Genomic DNA, 18,725 nt, shown 5'->3' on the forward strand with positions numbered 1-18,725 from the left:
CCATGGGCCAATTAAGCTTGGATTTTGTTTAAATTGGTCATATGAAAGGTGAATTTAAGTATAGGGTTGATATTGAAGAACATTGGGCCCAAATTGATGGACATTTAAGGTGAATTTGGGGAAATTGGGTTTTTAAAGCCAATTTGGGGGTTTTGGTCAAAATGGTCAAATTGGTCAAAATTGTGTTCAATTGAATGGTCCAAATTGGTTTTAGAGACATTTGGAGTGATTTTGGATGTTTTGGGAAAGTTTGGGGTGCCAAAGTTTTTTTTATAATTTTGGTAATTTTGGGGGTATTTTGGTAAATTTGGCATTTTTGGGTGGTTCGGGTAATTTGGGTATCTTCAAATAATTTAAAATGATTTTTAAACAAGGTTGGATATTCTGGGTGAATTTGAGGATTTTGACCAAATTTGGGATTTAGGGGTGTTTAGGTAATTTCAGTAGGTTTGGGGGTGAAAGGTCAAATTGGGTATTTTGGTAAGGTTGGGGTATCAACCACCCTACATGAGCTAAGGACCAATGGAATCCCCATTTGGGTCCTCTATGTATTGGTTGTAGCTAAACCCTAGCCTAGGGCTAGTGGCTTTAGGGGACTATCTACATGAGTCTCCCAAAGGATCAAGGGATCAAACTCAACAAATATTGGATTTAGGATTGTGAGGGATTGTGAGTGAGAGTGAGTGCAAGTGGGTGCAAGTGAGTGAACCAACTCCAGACCAACATCCACTATCAACCCTAAGGTCAAATGGTTATATGGGAACTCTTCTTGAGCTCCCCCATAATGACCCCACGTACTAAGTGCTAGAGGTTATGACCAATATGTGGAATTTTAAGTTGAGCATGGAGGAGTGTAGAATTTCAAATGACGAGGGTTCCTTTTCTATTTTTCTAAGAATAGTCACTAGGAAAGTCCTATGGTTAGACCCTAGTCTACTAAATAAGAAAAACTAAACCTCAACCAAAAGTGAGGTCAACAATGTCTTTCTATGTTTAATAACTTTTACACTTCTCACATATTTTTGAATGAAATTTCAGTTTAAAGAAAGGTAGTTTTCATGCTTATTTTATAGGCCTATCTGTTAGGAACAAAACACAACTGAAACGGGGCAAAACAGAGCTGAAATAGAGTCAAACGGTGGAGCAACTACAGACCGGCACCAATGGCGCCCAAACCGGCGGTGACGACGCCCGAATCCAAAGAATGGAAAAAATATGGAGCTGAAGGCGCCCAAAATAGCACCGACGGAGCCTGAGACAGCTTGGACGTGATTTTGGGCGGTTATGGCCGAGATTCAATGTATTTGGATGCTTTTTGGAAGGTTGCTTGAGGCATCTCTTAGAAAATTCATCCCTACACTATAATAGAGCGATTTTATGTTAGAAAGGGTGGAGTGTGTGAGTGTAAGAACGTGGAGAATATTTATAGATCTTAGCATAGGAGTAGAAATGTAGATTTCTACTTGAGATTTCTACCTTTTTGGAGAGATAGGAGAGGGGATTTGGTAAGAATATATAAGGAGATGTACTAGCATTGCATGGATCAGCGGGAGACTTCTTAGGAAAAATTTTTATCCTTCTTTCAAGGGGAAAAAGCTAAGTATTGTGTTCTTCATTATCTTATGATTTTTTAAACAATTTTCTAGTAGATTTGCTTTGAAGAAAAGAAGTTTTCCGTTGTGTTTTCTTCGTGCTTTGTTATGTATCTTTCTTACTCTTTCTTCTTATTAGGAAATAGTGGCATGAGAAGATTATTTCATTGTTTTCCTTTTACTTTTATTTTGTAATGAGTAGGATTCATGTTTAGGATATTGGGATGCATTCTAGAAGAATTTTTTATTATAAATGTAATGGTTTTTACTTGCACTTTCTTTACATTACAATAAGGGCCCGTTGTAGTGTTAAAATTCGTTGTAATTGCATTAAGACCATGTTGAACCACATGCAAATTTCATGGATGGTGAAGTTCATGGGGGTTGAGTGCAAATAAATATGGAAACATATATATTACTAGGCGAAGAATTGGAGATTCTAGGGTGACAAACTAAAATCCTCAATTGGGTCGTAGTGTTTAAGAACTAAAGTGAGAGTTAGCCTTCAGGGGAAGGAAAGTGGGAGCTCTGGAGTGAAAGTCAGTATCATCCGAGCCTAACCACGGATTTAGAGACTAAACCTAAGATTAGCCAACGATTCTCTATAACACTTGACTGAGGGTAGAGAATTAAAATTGCTCCTATTTGGCACATACAATATTTAATATATCTCATTCTTTTATGTTGTCCAATTCACTATATAAGAATAGCAGTTTTTAACATCTCAAAATTCTCCAAACTAATTCATCGAAAAAAAGTTATCTTTAGAATTAATATTTCCATTTAGGGTTAGTTATTAGTTGTTTTAAACTTAAAACTTACATTTAGGATTACTTATTAGAAAAACCACTTAAATCGATCTTTCAAACTAAGGACTAATAGTAGTATACTAGAATTTGACTAAGGACCACTTACCTCGCTTCTTCGTGGGATTGACACTGGGGTTTTTAAGGAAAGCCTTATATTACTTGAAGTGATACGTGCACTTGCGTAGAACCACTAGTGTGTGAACTAATTTCTATATTTTATAACATTTTGATTTTGCTCTGATCCCAATTTTGGAGTCTAAACAGAGGCCAACGGACCAGTCGACTGACCCTTTGGATGACCGCTCTCTTTCACCTAAGGTGCCTTTCTCAAGAAACCTTATAAGCACCCACTCGTGAGCGGTTTTCCTTTGCCCACACCATCTCACCAAGGTGACCGAAGAGCAAGTCTAAAGACCCCACCTAATCCTCTAGGTTTGGTCTCACCCATTTCCTCAGCACCACTTTCTTCCACGGTTCTCCTTCTACTCAGGAGCCAGTCTCCCGCCTTAGATCTTTAAAAAACATCTAATATATGGTTTTGTCGACTTGCCAACCTTGGGGAGTGACTCATTAACCATATTGGTGGTCTGAGCTAAGACATGCTAGGTTAAGAAATTAAATAAAGATAGAAAAATGCTCCACCCACTCCATATTTATAAGATTCCAAGGAAAGAAATTCAAGGGGGGCTCTATTTTATTTTTAAGTAATCATAAATACTATTCACATTTTTGTATTAAATTATTTGTTTCTTATTGCAATGTACCTATCAAGAAGCAAGACAATCGAGTAACTAAATATGTACATAAAAAATACGTCAACGTGCATATCAAGGAACCATAACGGACCAAAAGTAGCATGGTCAAAGAGGGTCAACTAAGGGTCAAAGGACACATCACAACCTAATTGAACAAAAGTTCCCTAGGTCAAAGGTAAGAAATTGTCTAACCGAGTGGAGGAATCAACCCAATTCTCAGAACAACCTTATGAGTCATCTAAGGGGAACCCCACCAAACTCGCCAAGTGTATGAAGGTGTTTATCACGATACCCTTAAAAGCTCCCTGATGGTTCTTTTGTGAAAAAGGAGGGCTACCTATCAGATTATGATGATTCACCATCTACTCAACAACCTCGCCCATCCTGATCATAAGAGTATCGTCCAAGGTATCAAAAATCAACCGGCAAACCAAAGAAGACCATCAGCCGTGCAGGCCAACCAATCAAAGATTCAGACGATCGACAGACAATTCGAAGTTAATCGACTACCCAAACGTAGCAGAACCTATTGAACAGGCCTTGTCGATCTAAGGATTACTAACCGAAGCTGAAGAGTTTTTATTTATTTATTTATTTGTTTGTTTGTTTTAAACTAAAATAACTTGGAGCGCCCTTATTAAAATAGAAGCAAACATGTAATTATACTCCTTATACCCTCTTGTCTATAAACAGGAGTTCATTTCTACACTAAAAAGGCTAATCAAACGAGGACTAAATCTCTAGGAATTCTACTCTATCTCTCAACTTCTACGCTCTATTCTTAGGTGTGGTTCACAGGATACTTTTGGATTTTACAAGTGTCATAAAATCATGTATGAACGCGTATATTTTATTTTAAAAAAGTTTATAATAATAAAAATGTTATGTAATATTAAAGAATTAAATGTTATGTAGGATATATAAATTCATCATACTTATGCTGGTATGTATTTAAATGTCCCTCAAAAAATTTTGGAGCCCATGGACGAGTCTTATATGAAAAGGACCAAATTTTTTATTGAAAAAATACCAAACACGTCAACATTATTAAAGAGTAAGGCGGAGATGGACGGGCAAGGCGTTGAAACATTGTGGTGCCGAAAGCAGATTATTAAATAAAAGGTTATTGCAAAATGAAATTGTGAAGTAAATTGCAAAAATAGAGCGAATTGAAGGGGAAAAAAAGTGAATAAAAATATTATAATTAATCTAATTGATCAGCTCATGCTCGGCTCGTTAAGAAGCTCGTGTTTGGCTCATTCGCTAAGTTAACTTGTCGAACACGAACAACACGAACAAATATTTGTTCATTCGTGTTTGGTTTTGACTTGAAATACTACTAATCAATTATATATATATTTATATATTTGATGAGTAGTATTTTTAAAAAGTTTAATTAACTTCAAGGTTATAAAGATTTATAATCAATTAAAAGTACTAATTAATAAAAATATAATAAAAATTAATAAATTAGATTCAAATGATCTTTTAAATCTTGCTCCAACCCTTAACATATTATGGCTATGCAATTAGGGTTGTCAAAATGACTCTTTGTTCGTGAACTGCTCGTGTTTGGCTCACTAAGCAAACGAGTCGAAGACGAACACACTTTTTGAGCTCGAAATATAAACGAGAAGAACACGAGTCGTTTACACCCCTAATTCTTTGGCGCACTATTTATCGGGAAATAATAGTTGACAGTTCGAAAGAACTTTTTACTCAATTTTTATATGAAGAGAATTTTATTTAGAGTAAATTGTAATTATTCAAATATCTATAAAGAAAAAGTAAACTACGACAATTATAAGAAATTGCATTCGGCGCCTCATGGAAAGGTACAAATTGGACTTTATGTCATTTTTTAATCTGAATCACGTTAATAGGCCAGCTAACAAAAGACACTTAGATCTAGTAAGAAAATATTACTTGCTAGCATGAATTAAGTATAGTTATACATGTTGTATGCATTTCTATAAACTAATAGGAATGCACATGTGCAATGTATTATGTTGAATCTTTTTAGGACGTAGGATCTCATATTATTCGTGAATTCATATTCGATAATGATCATGTTTTTAGAAGAGATGTATGAGAGAATGTGATGGATATTTTGTTAGGACTCATATTTCTCACACTATATTTTCTCAAGATTTTTGGGCGGCGCATGTTTCATTTTATTCTGCCTTTTTCATAATCAGATAGAATTAGAATTTCCTTTTTTTTGTTTTGTGATATCGTTGAACTAGGTTGGGGTAGTTAGTAAATTGCAGCTTTTACTTTTTCAAATTGATTTCTTAAGAAGATTTCTGGTGGAAACATTACACGGTATTCCTTTAAAGCCGTTTATTAATTGGACACATATACTTGAGTGAAGTGGCTACCCACTTCACGGCGCTTTTGCAGCCATCAATTTTTTTGGCATTGTTATCAGGGAAGCTTGTAGGCCAATTTTTTGGGGAAAAAATGTAAATTTAATGTGTATATAATTTTGGTTTCGAAAATTTCATCTTAATTTTGAAATATGATACCTAGCATCATCCATAGAGGTTGCCTTAGACCAGGACTTGAAAGCCTTGCCGACTTACTTGAAGTATGCCTAGTTAGATAGACTTTCGACTTTGTCTGTTACCATATATGCTGAGTAATGTATGGAGCAAGAGGATAAGCTCATGAGGGTGCTTAGTGCATGCATAAAATTATGATCGAAGGGGGACCCACATAGGTGATTGAACCCCATCCTTAAGGAGGTAGTAACGAAGGAGGTCCAGAAGTGGCTTGATGCAGGCATTATCTACCCCATCTTAAGTAGTGTATTCAATCCAATTCACTATGTACTAAAGAAATGGGGGTCACGGTTGTAGAGAATGAGAGGAAAGAGTTGATTGCCACAAAGATTGTTATGAGACAGAGGATCTGTATTGACTATAGGAAGCTAAATGTCGCCACTAGGAAGGAATCATTTTCCCCTCCTTTTTTTGGACCTATGTTGGATAGGTTAGCAGTGCATCCTTTCCACTACTTCTTAGATGGATATTCAGGATTAACCAAATCTCTATGGCCTCTGAGGACCACGACAAGACCACCTTCACTAGCCCCTATGGAACTTTTGTCTTTAAGAGTATGTCATTTAGACTTTTGAGTGTTGCATGATATCCATATTTTTTGACATGATTGATACTAGTATAGAAGTCTTTATCGATTATTTTTCTTTTTAAGGCACTTCATTTGATTTCTGCCTAAGTAAACTTACAAATGTTTTACGAAGGTGTGAGGAAACAAATCTAGTGTTGAATTTGAAAATAAAGTGAATTCATTGTGACTTATGGGGTAGACCTCAGACAAAAGATTTTAGAGAAAGGTATGAAAGTTGACTCTATCAAGATTGAAGTGATAGAAAAGCTTCCACCACCTATCACTATGAAAGGATTTAGGAGTTTTTTAGGGTATGCTAGATTCTATAGACGATATATTAAGGACTTCTCTAAGATCACAAAGTCTCTTTGCCATTTATTAGAGAAGGATGTGCCCTTTGACTTTTATGATGCTTGCTTAGTTTCCTTTGAGATTCTTAAGGCCAAATTAGTCACTGCACTTGTGATGATTGCACCTAATTGGGACTTCCTTTTGAGCTGATGTGTGACGTCAGTGACTTTGTTGTAGGTGCAATTTTAGGCTAGAGGAGAGAAAAGATCTTCCATGTCATTTACTATGCCAATAGGACCCTCAATAAAGCCCAATCGAATAACACCACGACTGAGAAGGAACTCTTGACCATAGTTTTTGCACTGAAAAAGTTTAGGGCCTACCTAATAGGGACCCATGTCATTATTCACACTAATCATGCTGCTATCATATATCTTATAGCCAAAAAGAATTTCAAACCCCCACTTAATCCGATGGGTATTTTTGAAGTAAGAGCTTGATTTACAAATTATCGATAGGAAGAATTCAAAGAATCGCGTAGTTGACCATTTATCCAAGCTCAAGAAGTAGAAATCTGATGAGTGTCTTTTAGACATAAATGAGAATTTTCCTAACAAGTAACTCCCCGGCATATCTAAGGAGATCACTCTGTGTTATGTTGACATTGTGAATTGCATTGTTAGTGAGATAATTCCATATCATCTCACTTACCATCAGAATAAAAAATTCTTCTCTGATGCAAATTATACTATTGGAATGAGCCCTACTTGTTTAGGATATGGAAAAACCAAATCCTTAGGAGATGTGTGCCCTTGGAAGAGTTCAATGATATTATTAGGGCCTTTCATGATTTGAAATTTTGGGGGGCATTTTGGTGGATACAAAATTGTTGCTAAGATTTTGCAATAAATATTTTATTGGCCTACCCTCTTAGAAGATGTTATATAATATGTGAAATTTTTTAAAAGATGTTGGAGGGAAGGAAATATTTATAAAAGATATGAGATGACCCTCAATGCGACATTGGAAGTTGAGATGTTTGATGTTTGAGGGATAAACTTTTTAGGACCTTTTCTAGCTTCTTCAAGAAATCTTTAAATATTTGTAGCAATAAACTATGTATCCAAATGGATTGAGGTAGTGAAACTACCCAATTGTAAAGCTTAGAATATTCTTAAATTTTTAAAGAAATATTTATTTAGTAGATTTAGAACACTTAGGGTGATTATCAGTGATGAGCATAATCACTTTTGTAACAAAAAGATGGAGACATTTGTTTCAAAATTCAGAATAACTCACAAAATTGTTACTGCATATCATCCCCAAAATGATGGTTTAGCTGAGGTTTCCAATAAGGGGACTAAGAGGATATTAGAAAAAACTCTTAAGCCAAGCTGTTAAGATTGGACCCTTAGGCTTGATGATATATTACGGCCTTATAAGATAGCTTACAAAACTCATATAGGGATGTTGCCCTATAGATTGATTTTTGAAAAAACCTACCACTTGCTAGTAGAGTTAGAACATAGGACCTACTAGTTAATTGAGGAATTTAATTTTAATTTGAAAAATGTGGTAGAGAAGAGATTACAATAGTTAAACGAATTAGAAGAGCTTAGATTAGATGCCTATAAGAGTTTCAAGATTTACAAGGAAAAAATACAAAAGTTGCATGATCAGAAGTTGCTTAGGAAGGACTTTCATCATGGACAAGAGGTTATGCTATATAATTGAAGATTGAAATTATTTCCAGGAAAATTGAAGTCCAAGTGGGCAGGAGTGTTTACTGTAGTAAAATTGTATATATTTAGAGGTATAGACATTCAAGATAGTAAGACTAAGAACATCTTTAAGGTAAATGGACAAAGGTTGAAACCATATCTAGGGGATAGAGTAAATGCTCTATTCCAGTCCTAAGTTTAGAATCATCCTAAATAGTAAAACTAGCATCTTCAAGCTGACGATGTTAAACCAAGCGTTGCCATAGGAGGTAACCCAAGCATTATTCATTATTTTGAGAATTACTTATGTTCATGTTCTTTGAAAACTTTTCTTTAAATTTTATTTTTGAATTTTGTATGAAGTTACGAGCGAAAGAATGAGTTAAATGGATTTTGGGGGTGATATCGAGGCCTGCACACGGTGTAGCCATGCCAGGTTGTGGCGTGATCACGCCGCCCAAATAGAGAGGTAGGCGTAATTACATTGTATGTGCGGCGTGGTCATGGTATCTCTACACCCAGGAAACCTATTAGCTCTGACCTGACCATGTTGCTTTTAGGCATGGCTTTGCTAGATAAAACCGCTACACTATTTTAACTAGAGTGTCCACGCCGCCCGTCAAGCATGGCCATGTCATTTATGACCCCACTTGAACAATATAGTTACACTTTTTTTTTAAATAGTGAGTGGTTAGGCTCTCTCTTCCTATTCCTCATTGTCTTCTTTGTTTCTCCCTTGTAGCACCTAACTTCCTTACCCTATGCCACTTAAGTTCAGCAGAAACATCGACAAAATTTCATAATTTTCTTAGGGAAGCTAGAATAGGGCATGAGTAGAAGGGTTCTTGCATTTATTTTCTCATTTTCATCTGATTTTGTTTTTTCACTGGAGATTTTTTTCCTGACCCAAAATTAATTTTTCTTCTTGAGATCCTCTTCCTCGCAACTTTGTTGAGCTTTGCTCTCCATTAATTTGATTCTCATGGCTCTAAAGATGCATGAAAGAGGTAGTTCCTCTTCCTACAATAAGAAATGCATTATGAGCTCGGAGACTCAACAACATTTCTTCAGCTTTGTGGGCAAGAAGAAATTGAACCCTGAGCAATCTTTTTAATTTTTTAGGGAGGGATATCGAGGTTGAGATTGTGAATCATGGGGGTTATAATTTTACTAATTCCTCTGAACCCACCATTGTCAATTTTGATCGTAAATTTTATGAAAATGTGAAGGAATCCATGGATGGGGGAATCTTTGTACTAGGGAAGTTGATTTCCTTTGATGCCATCACGATTAACCACGTATATGACATATATAACATCCTTAATTGTAAGTTTCCTACTCTCACTTCCCCTGATTACCAGGATTAATCAGTTTTCTCACGGCCTCCACAAGTATGTAGAGGACTCACTTCGGGAAGGTGAGGAGGTGTTGATCAATTTTCCCCTCACTCACCTCACTAGAAATCATAGGGCTTAGCACTACTTTATTGTCGCTAAGATTCTCCCCACGACTTGACTCACCGCTTTGATGAAGGAGCAAGTCGTTCTGAATTTTTGTATTCAAAAGGCAATTTCTGTGGATATTGGGGTTCTAATTCATTGTTAGTAGTCAGTTGACTACATGCTTAGAGCATACTACCCGGATCACTACCCTTTATGCTAGAGAGTCAATTTTTTTAGGTGATAATGAGGAACTTTTGCACCCTCAAAAGTCGATCACATTTAGATCAGGGTTATGCCTCACCATCTACTACCTCCCTTGTGCAGGAGAAAGTTCTTCCCAATGTCGATCATCAGTGTCACGTGACACCGCCCTCGATGACCTAACCAGAGACATGAAGGAGATGCTAACAATATAGGGGGAGTTGGTCAGAGATGTGAGAGAGCTTCGTCACCCTCAAGACTCGATGGAGTGGGAGCTAGATGACTTACCCCGCTAATCTTCTTACTACGCCGACCAAGACTAGCAACAGTACAAGTACATTCATGGTCATTTGGGGCCATTCTAGGAGCATGGAAGGATGGGACATGTGCCTCCACCATCACCATTCATCATTTGGAACCCGACCCGTGACACCTCCACCCAAGAAAACATAGAGGAGAGCGACCGAGGTGACTAAGAGACTAAGTTAATTTTGATGTTATGTGTTGTTCTAATGACTGTTTTTGTTCCTACACTTGGTCGATGTACTTGTTTGACTTTGAATTTTGTCTCTGTGATGTGATGTGTGGATGTGACGTGATTGATGAATTTGTGGTTCGTTTTCCTGCATTATATTTTCCTACTACATATATTGTCTGTTTACCTGCACCTTTACTTTTAACACTTTGATAACATGTTTTCATTTTTATTTACATGTTATTATTTGAGTTGTGATTCATAGCCCGTGTCATTGTATATTCTACTGTGAAATATTCATATGTAGCCAGTACGGAGTTTGGGGGAGGAGTTTTCATCTTTTCATAAAGTTGTCACAAGTAATCCTTAAGCTAGCTGAGATTTTTATTCATTGCCCAATTTCATACAATTTGGTCTATTAATATTGAGAAAATAAAAAATATGGTAAAGAAATGTGAGATTTATTTAAAGTCAGGATGGAAGTGAATATCAGTAATTATAAGCCTAAATGATTATCTTCTACCTAAACACAAAATTTTTAGAAATTTATAAATGAGAAATTATGAGATTAAGGACTTCTCATTAAAATTTTTAAAGCTTTACTGTTTTATTTTAGTAAAAGATGAAGCTTGAATTCATTGAATTTATTTAGAAACTAGGAATCCTATTAAGAGATGGGTAAGCATTTGATTGAGGTAAAGTTAGAATTTATAAAGAAAAAAAAAGGAAAAATGGTTTAACATTGAACCAGATATAGTAATTCTTGTAGGCCTCATATATAAATAAAAAAGAGAGAGAAATAAAAGAAAATGGGATATAAAAATACCTATTCAAGAAGTATAAGAATGGCTTGGGGAAGAAGCTTGAAGTTAAGTACCTTCTAATCCAAAATTTGTATAATCTAGTCTCTACCCCATCTCAAATGAACTTCCCATGTCTTCATCAGAAATCTTAGAGAACTCATAAATTCATGAAAATATAAGGGAAAGCTTCAGTTGTAATAAGAATTAAGTGCTTGATCACTTTCAATGAGGGAGAATGAAATCATAGTCCCACCAATCTTGATGAGTAGAATTCTTGTGTTTGAATAGAAGATGAATCATGATAAGTATGACATTGCAAATTTCAAAAGAAATCCTAACTTGAAAGCACAAATCACATGACCTAATGAATTTTCGCTTCCTCTCTATTAGTAAAACCAAGAATAGCATGATACAAAGGTATTTTAGTTCCTTGAAAATCTGAGCAAAGTGAAAGGATTACTTGAGGGAAAGTATTGGGTATTGTTGGGGGAATTGACATTTGTCAATTTTTCATTTATTTATTCATTTATTCCAGCAATTTTTCCTCTTTAAACACATAATTTTATAGTTTTGGAAGGTTGGAATTTCATTTTGCTAGTTATAGAATGAATAACACAAATTCAGAGTGAAATGAGAAAATTTGGAAAAATCAACATTGGCATAGCCACTCCTGAAACTGGTGTGACCATGCCACCTGAGCAGCGTGGTCACACCAAAATTTGGTGTGGTCGCACCTAATTGTAAAAGAAGATTTTTCAATATGAGCTCTCGATGTGACCATGTCGAAACGCAACGTGACCACGTCATCCCACCCGAGGAGGTGGCGTAATTACGCCACAATTGAGCGTCAAGTTGGCATATATTTTTTTTATTTAGAAATTATTTAGTGTCAGATTCTAGTGATTTTTGGAAAGAATTTGAACTCAAAGCTATCAAAGATTATTATGAAGAGTTTTAGAGAGCTTTTTGGGAGAAGAGAATTTGGAAGGAGGCTAGGGTTAGAAAGTGACCTTCACCTTTTAGTTTTTCTTTGTTCTATTTTCTTTGAGAGAGCTCTTGAGAGAAGTTATTATTTCCGCTATTGCAAGAGAGGATCACCGAAGGCTTTAAGTTTGTTTTTATTTGAATAAGAATGTTTCTTGCATATATGATTTTCATGGGACTTCCTTTTATTTCTCTCAAGCTATGAGCAGCTAAATTACTTTTTTTTGCCTCTGTGATTTTTGGGATGAATTTATTGGTTTGATTTTATTCCTAATTTCTTGTATCATAAAATGCATGCTATTTTGATAAAAGTTGTTAGTAAACCTTATAATCTTCATTTACTCCTAACCCGACCAGTTGGGGTGTTAAAATACATCTCGATCTACCACTTCTATAGAAGTGTAGTAGAACGATTAGGTTAAACATAATATCCAAATAAATAAGAATACTTTATTCTAGATTTTGCAACCATTAGTAGGAATCTGAAAATATAGGGGAAGTAATAAAGATATGTGGAAGCTTTCTTTGTAGGATTTCAAATCTTCTTGGGACCTAGGCATAGGCTTAAGAAAAAATGATTATCACTATTTATAACAACTCTGTAAGAGGAATTTGTATGAAAATCAAGCCAAGTTTCACACCTAAATCATAAAGGCAAGATCTTTATCAATCTTGGAAAAACACTAAGGAGCTTTGATATGCATTTTCTCCTATTTTTCTTGCTTCAAAATCTGATAGAATTAAGATTTCCTTTTCTTATTTTCTGATATTGCCAAACTAAGTTGGAGTAGTTAGTAAATTGTAGTTTTTTTATTTTTCAAATCAATTTCTTAACAAGCTTCTTCATGGGAATGATATGCGGTACTTGAACATGTATACTTGTGTGAAGCGGTTACCCGCTCCGCGACCCTTTTTGCGGCCATCACAACACAGGTTCTAATATCATAAAAATGCAATGATCAAAATAAAAAATGATATCAAATAGGTTGAATAAAAAAAATTGGTGCTTCATCGCCTTAGCTACATGGATAATGATTGATGTCACGAAGACATATTTCTTTGATAAACTAGTAAGAGTAGAAAGCTTTTTCTCCAAACCAGTGTAGAATAACCCCAACTTTCTTTCATCATGAAGACCACTAGAAGAACTCTCCTAGGAAGTTATAGTGGCAAATAAAATAAGAACAATGAGGTTGGAGAAGGAGGACAGTCAAAAGCATGATACATTTCTCAAAAACATTTATAAAGTGGGTAATTGATCCACTTCAAAATAACCTATATTTAGTGCATATTTTATAAGCATTTCATGTACATTTTTTATGATATTGCACTTTGAAAGTAGGTATTTTGCATATTTTTGATTTTAGGTACATGGAATAGACATTTAGAGAAAATGAGGAAAAAATGGAGCAAAAAATGATGATTTTCGTGTGGCGCTATAGTGCCACCCATTGGCTCCATAGCACCAAATACGAGCGAGAAGGGTGCTATAGTTCCCCAGACTTATGCTAGAAGATACATAGAATTTGGCCAAATTTTAAAGAGGTGTTTGAAGTAACCCTTTGTGGTTTTATATTTTCTATTTAATGAGAAAGATTTGGCCAAATTTAGTGACCTTTGGAACCTCAAAACTTTAATTGGGCAGTAATAGTGAGTTAGGTTTTTTATATTTTGTCTTCAAGTGTAAATGTGAGTGTTTTTAGTGTGAAGAAGTTTGGAGATTGCTTAAAGGAAACTCCAAAATTTTGTTTGGGGAGAGACATAAGGTACTTTGTATTTATGTTTAAGTTTTTATTGTAAGACTTGGATTTCAATGCAAATGTTTCGTTTTTATTTAATCTTCATAAATTTTGAGTAGTTTCTTTCTTTCTTCTTGCATATAGGACTTAACCATGTGGGATGAGAATGATTTAAAGATTTATTTTTATTCTTAAAAATTGTGATGGTTTTTCACCGAATTTTCATTTACTTTGCAAACTGACCACTTTTGAGGTTAAAATCCATTGAGAAACATAATGATCTGGGAGGGTTATGATTTCACCTAACTAGTGAAAACCACACTTCATTCTAGGCAGAGTCATTGCCATCACCTAAGGGGGAGTGCAAATAAATAGGAATATAAGTTTTGATGGCCATGGAATTGGTTAGATCTAGAGTGACAGGCTATATTCTTATCAGTTTGGCTTAAGGTTTAGTACCCTGACGTTGGGTTCAATCATTACAATGGCATAAGCTTGGGGCATCTAGAGGTGAGAGGCTATATAGCACAAATGTGAAGTCGAGATGTTAAGGAATCGACCTTAAGTTATGTAATATTCTTTGTAAACACCAAGCGAGGTAAGGAATAATGTATGCTTCTATTTGTCACAATACCTCAATTTTGTTTTAAATCAATTGAATCCTACATAGATTAAAATCTCTTTGCAAGGGGAAATATTTTCCATAATATCTAACTCATTATTATATTTTGTTAAGCTATTACATTTAGTTGTTACTTTATTTTTATCTCTTTAAGTAGTGACTTTTAGTAAGCATATCATTTTAGACCTTTTATCTATTTAATTTGCAATTTAAATAGAATTTCTATGAGTTGATTTTAAGAGTTACCGCATTCTTTGTGGGATTGATACTAGGGTTTTTAAGGAAAATTCTATATTATTTGAAACGATTTGTATTCTTGCGTAATACCCCTAGTGTGAAAATCTATTATATAATTCATAAATCATTGCATTTGTTCACACTAGCCGTTATATATAAATTGAGATATATTTTATGGCAAAATTAAGGAGATTAAAAGTACATGTAAGTGCGGGTTGGGTCAATAATCAAGCTTAAGATTCAAATTGAAGCCTCAACCTAATGACATGACATCTAAGGATATAATAACAAAATACCACAAGAGAATAGCCATTCAAGCTCAAAATTTTGAATAAAAAGAAAACTAAGGACATTATGCAATCATGGGATATCACATCAAATTTTTCAATATAGATTTACATACTAAAACAAAACTATGCAAATCATTGCATGATAAAATAAGATATTCCTTCTATTCCTATTCAGGAATATTATATAGAAGGAAAAAATCAGTTAGTCACATATTACTGGAAGTATCATTTCTTTTTTTGGATCTGTAGCTTCAAGATAAAATCTAGGAATTAACTAGTATTCTTCTACTTTTGAGGGAGAACTCTTCCATGCACCAATGCTCCAAAGATGAATTTCAATGTCTAATCAAAATTGTTGGCTATAATATCTTCATAAGAATTATACATGGTAAGGCAAGATGAACTCTTTTTCAAACCTCATATTAGCCATGAATTTCCATAATCAGTCATGTGATTATAGAGTTTCTCCATCTCATACTGAAGTGCTCTAAGATTTTTTTCTCTCGCTCTAACTCTGCTCATGCCTACTAAAGATCTTCCCTCACCTATACATCCAACTCATGGATCCTTTCTGCAACTTATTTAAAAGTTGCATAAGTCACCTTATTGTCTGACAATTCTTTTTGAAGTTTCTCTTTATCGGACAACAACATCTTTATTTGTTGATTAAATGTAACTTTTTCATTGTCGTATTCTAACACAATGCACTCCAAGTCAATATTTTCACCTTCAATGACCTTTAACTTTGATTGCCACTCAACAAAAGAAGCTCCTTGTAGAGAGATTGTAAGCTCCAGTTCAATTCAAATAGCTTCAAACTCTTTCTTTTACCTCATAATGGCCCTATGAGATGCACCTTTTATGTAAGCCCATCTTCATAACACCACCATACTCTGCATTAGAGGAACATGATATTCCTCCATTTTAAGGCCTTGAGTCATTTCTCCCAGTTTCTTCAAATCACTATGCCTAAATGAATGTCGTTACTGTGTACCCTTCATCAAGGTACTAATATTGAGTATAATCTACTAGTGCTCAACTCCTGTCTTGATTTGTGATCATCACCTAACCTTCCATGATGGAGGTTAATCCATAGAAACTCTGACAAGAAACCTTTACAAGAGTCTGAGTCTTATTGGCCTCCACCACCTTATGCTACAACTGTGATGTTTCATTAATGATCCTCTTCTTGAGTAGAACTTTTCCTTTTCACTCTAGCTCTGAAGGTATTACTCAACTTACAAAAGGGCAGCCAGGTTCCATCCATCGTTAGAGTCTCAGGATATGTTGTGCTGAATACTTCACTATAGGAAAGCATTTGTGGAGCATATTCTTCTTCTTCCTTGAAGATGCTGACCACCAATGTTGAAGGCCTCATATTGCTAGCAAGCATTGGAAGACTTTGAATATTAGCAAGATAGTCAATGCTACACACAATCAACCTATGTTTCTCATATACAATCATAAGATCTAGTCCACATAAGTTCCCAAGTAAAACCAATTAGCTAACCAATGCAAAGAAAGAGATTCACGTTTCAACATCTCCTTAAGAAAGGCTTATAAAGTAAAGCAAATAATATCCATCTATGCTTTTCTCAAAGCATGAAGTCTCTTCTCTTCCTCAGCTGCCAAGAACAATAGAAGTTTTCTTCTCAATCATTACAACTGGCCATAATACTCCAACCACTTTTTATACGGGCAAAATGAAATCACTTCTCGCTGTCAACCGACGTCATATTGGCATAAATGAGAGGAGAAAAATGGTCATCCCATCACTCCACACCATCAACTAAAAGGCATTTTAAAACAAGTTTATGGACCAAAATAAGCCCTCCGAGCATACATACATGATGATCGCCATTACACTCATGGTCATGTTGGGACTGATGTGGGTTAAAATAAGCCTCAAGAAATTCAAAATGTCCACCAAATCTGTGCATAATGGGAACCTCATGACATATTGAAATTGATTGAAGAGAACATAGATTTCATGCTAAAAAATAATGTTTGGAGTCTCTTCCTTCTTGTGTAATCTCGAAGTCTTTACATTATCAAATACAAACATAGACTAAGCTTGTTATAGCAGTTCATCATCCGTTGGAAGACTCTTTTATTGTCATACTGATGAGACATACAAACTATTCATCTCTAACCCTAATGCCATCTCAAATCTTTAAGTTGAGAGACACAACAAAGCCGGAAATGCTCCAAAAGAATAAACAAGAAGAGTAAAACTTTTCTTTTTTCCTTCTTTCCCTGGATATATAAAAAATGCAACCTGCTAATTTATATACACGTAATAAGAATAATGCGGGCCTAATTTGTATATTTACTATTGTATCTGTTGTGTGTATTTTGTAATATATTTGTATAAAACTATTGAAATATATTTGCAAAATTAACACACTAAATCCACCCACATCAATCGCTCAAGTAATAAAGGGCTCTAATGGAGTCCTAAGTATCGATCCTATAAGGAGAAGGTTAAACTCTTATTTAAATTAAAAGGACCTAAATAGATAGTATATAAACTACAGCAGCTAAAGTTAAATGTGAAATGAAAGTCTAACGAAACTAAATCTACTATGCTAATTTTGCAAACCTAAAAGTTAAATCTAATATAGGCAAGTAAATTAATTTTAATGAAGGTTTCAAATTTAAGAAAAGTATCTTTCCCATTTACAATAAGGTTGTAGCTAGTGAATAATCAAATCTATTATTAATTTCATGTGACAATCAGGAACAATAATATCCTTTAATCTTCTGGTTAAGCGATAAAGGACATTGACTAATTCAAATATTTTGAATCCACATCTATGGTTGGGTTGAGAGGATACTGGCTCCCACTCTAGAGCTCTCATTTCTCCTCCACCTGAGGGCTAACAATCTCACCATATGGTTTCTAAACATCTAAATTAAATTGTTAATTTTAGTCTGTCACCCTAAAATCACCAATTCTACACCCATAAAGCAATATTTTTCTATTTATTTACACTCAATCCCATGAAGACTTCACTCTTCCATGACATTAAAGTGTGATCCCTACTTGAATGCTGAAAACATTGTCATCTCGGCTCTTATGTTTTGGCATAGATTTTAACAAATCAATTGGCCGGATTGAAAAGTAAACGAAGTTCAAGATGAATCATCATAATTTAATAAATTAAGATTATTTTCAAATAACTATTGATTATTCACATCACTATTTCTTACTGTAAAGAGAAAGACAAAGCAACTATTCAGAATTCATGGAGAAGAAATAATAAAACATGAATTTATATATATTGAAATAAGTTTACACAACACAAAATTAAAGTAAACAACTTATCTTACTCTCCTCCACAAGAAAATCCACTGAAGTTCCTTTGAATCACATCCTTCTACTTAAAATGATGTGCACCCCTATTTAAGGATTGCAAAGAAGAAGAAATCTCTCACTTTTCCTCTCCTCTTACAATTCTTAAAGATAAATCTCTCAAGATCTCTCAAAAGAAACTAAGTATGGAAGTTTTGCTCTCTTCTTCTTTTCTCCTCCTTCGTCCCCCATTCTTTATCAAAAATGGTGATTAAATAATGTGTGGCTGAAAATTCAAGAGTTCCCTTAAGCACCCCTTCAAAATTCGGCCAAATTC

Source organism: Phalaenopsis equestris, unplaced genomic scaffold (genome assembly GCF_001263595.1).
Source record: "Phalaenopsis equestris unplaced genomic scaffold, ASM126359v1 Scaffold000444, whole genome shotgun sequence".
Lineage (NCBI taxonomy): Eukaryota > Viridiplantae > Streptophyta > Magnoliopsida > Asparagales > Orchidaceae > Phalaenopsis > Phalaenopsis equestris.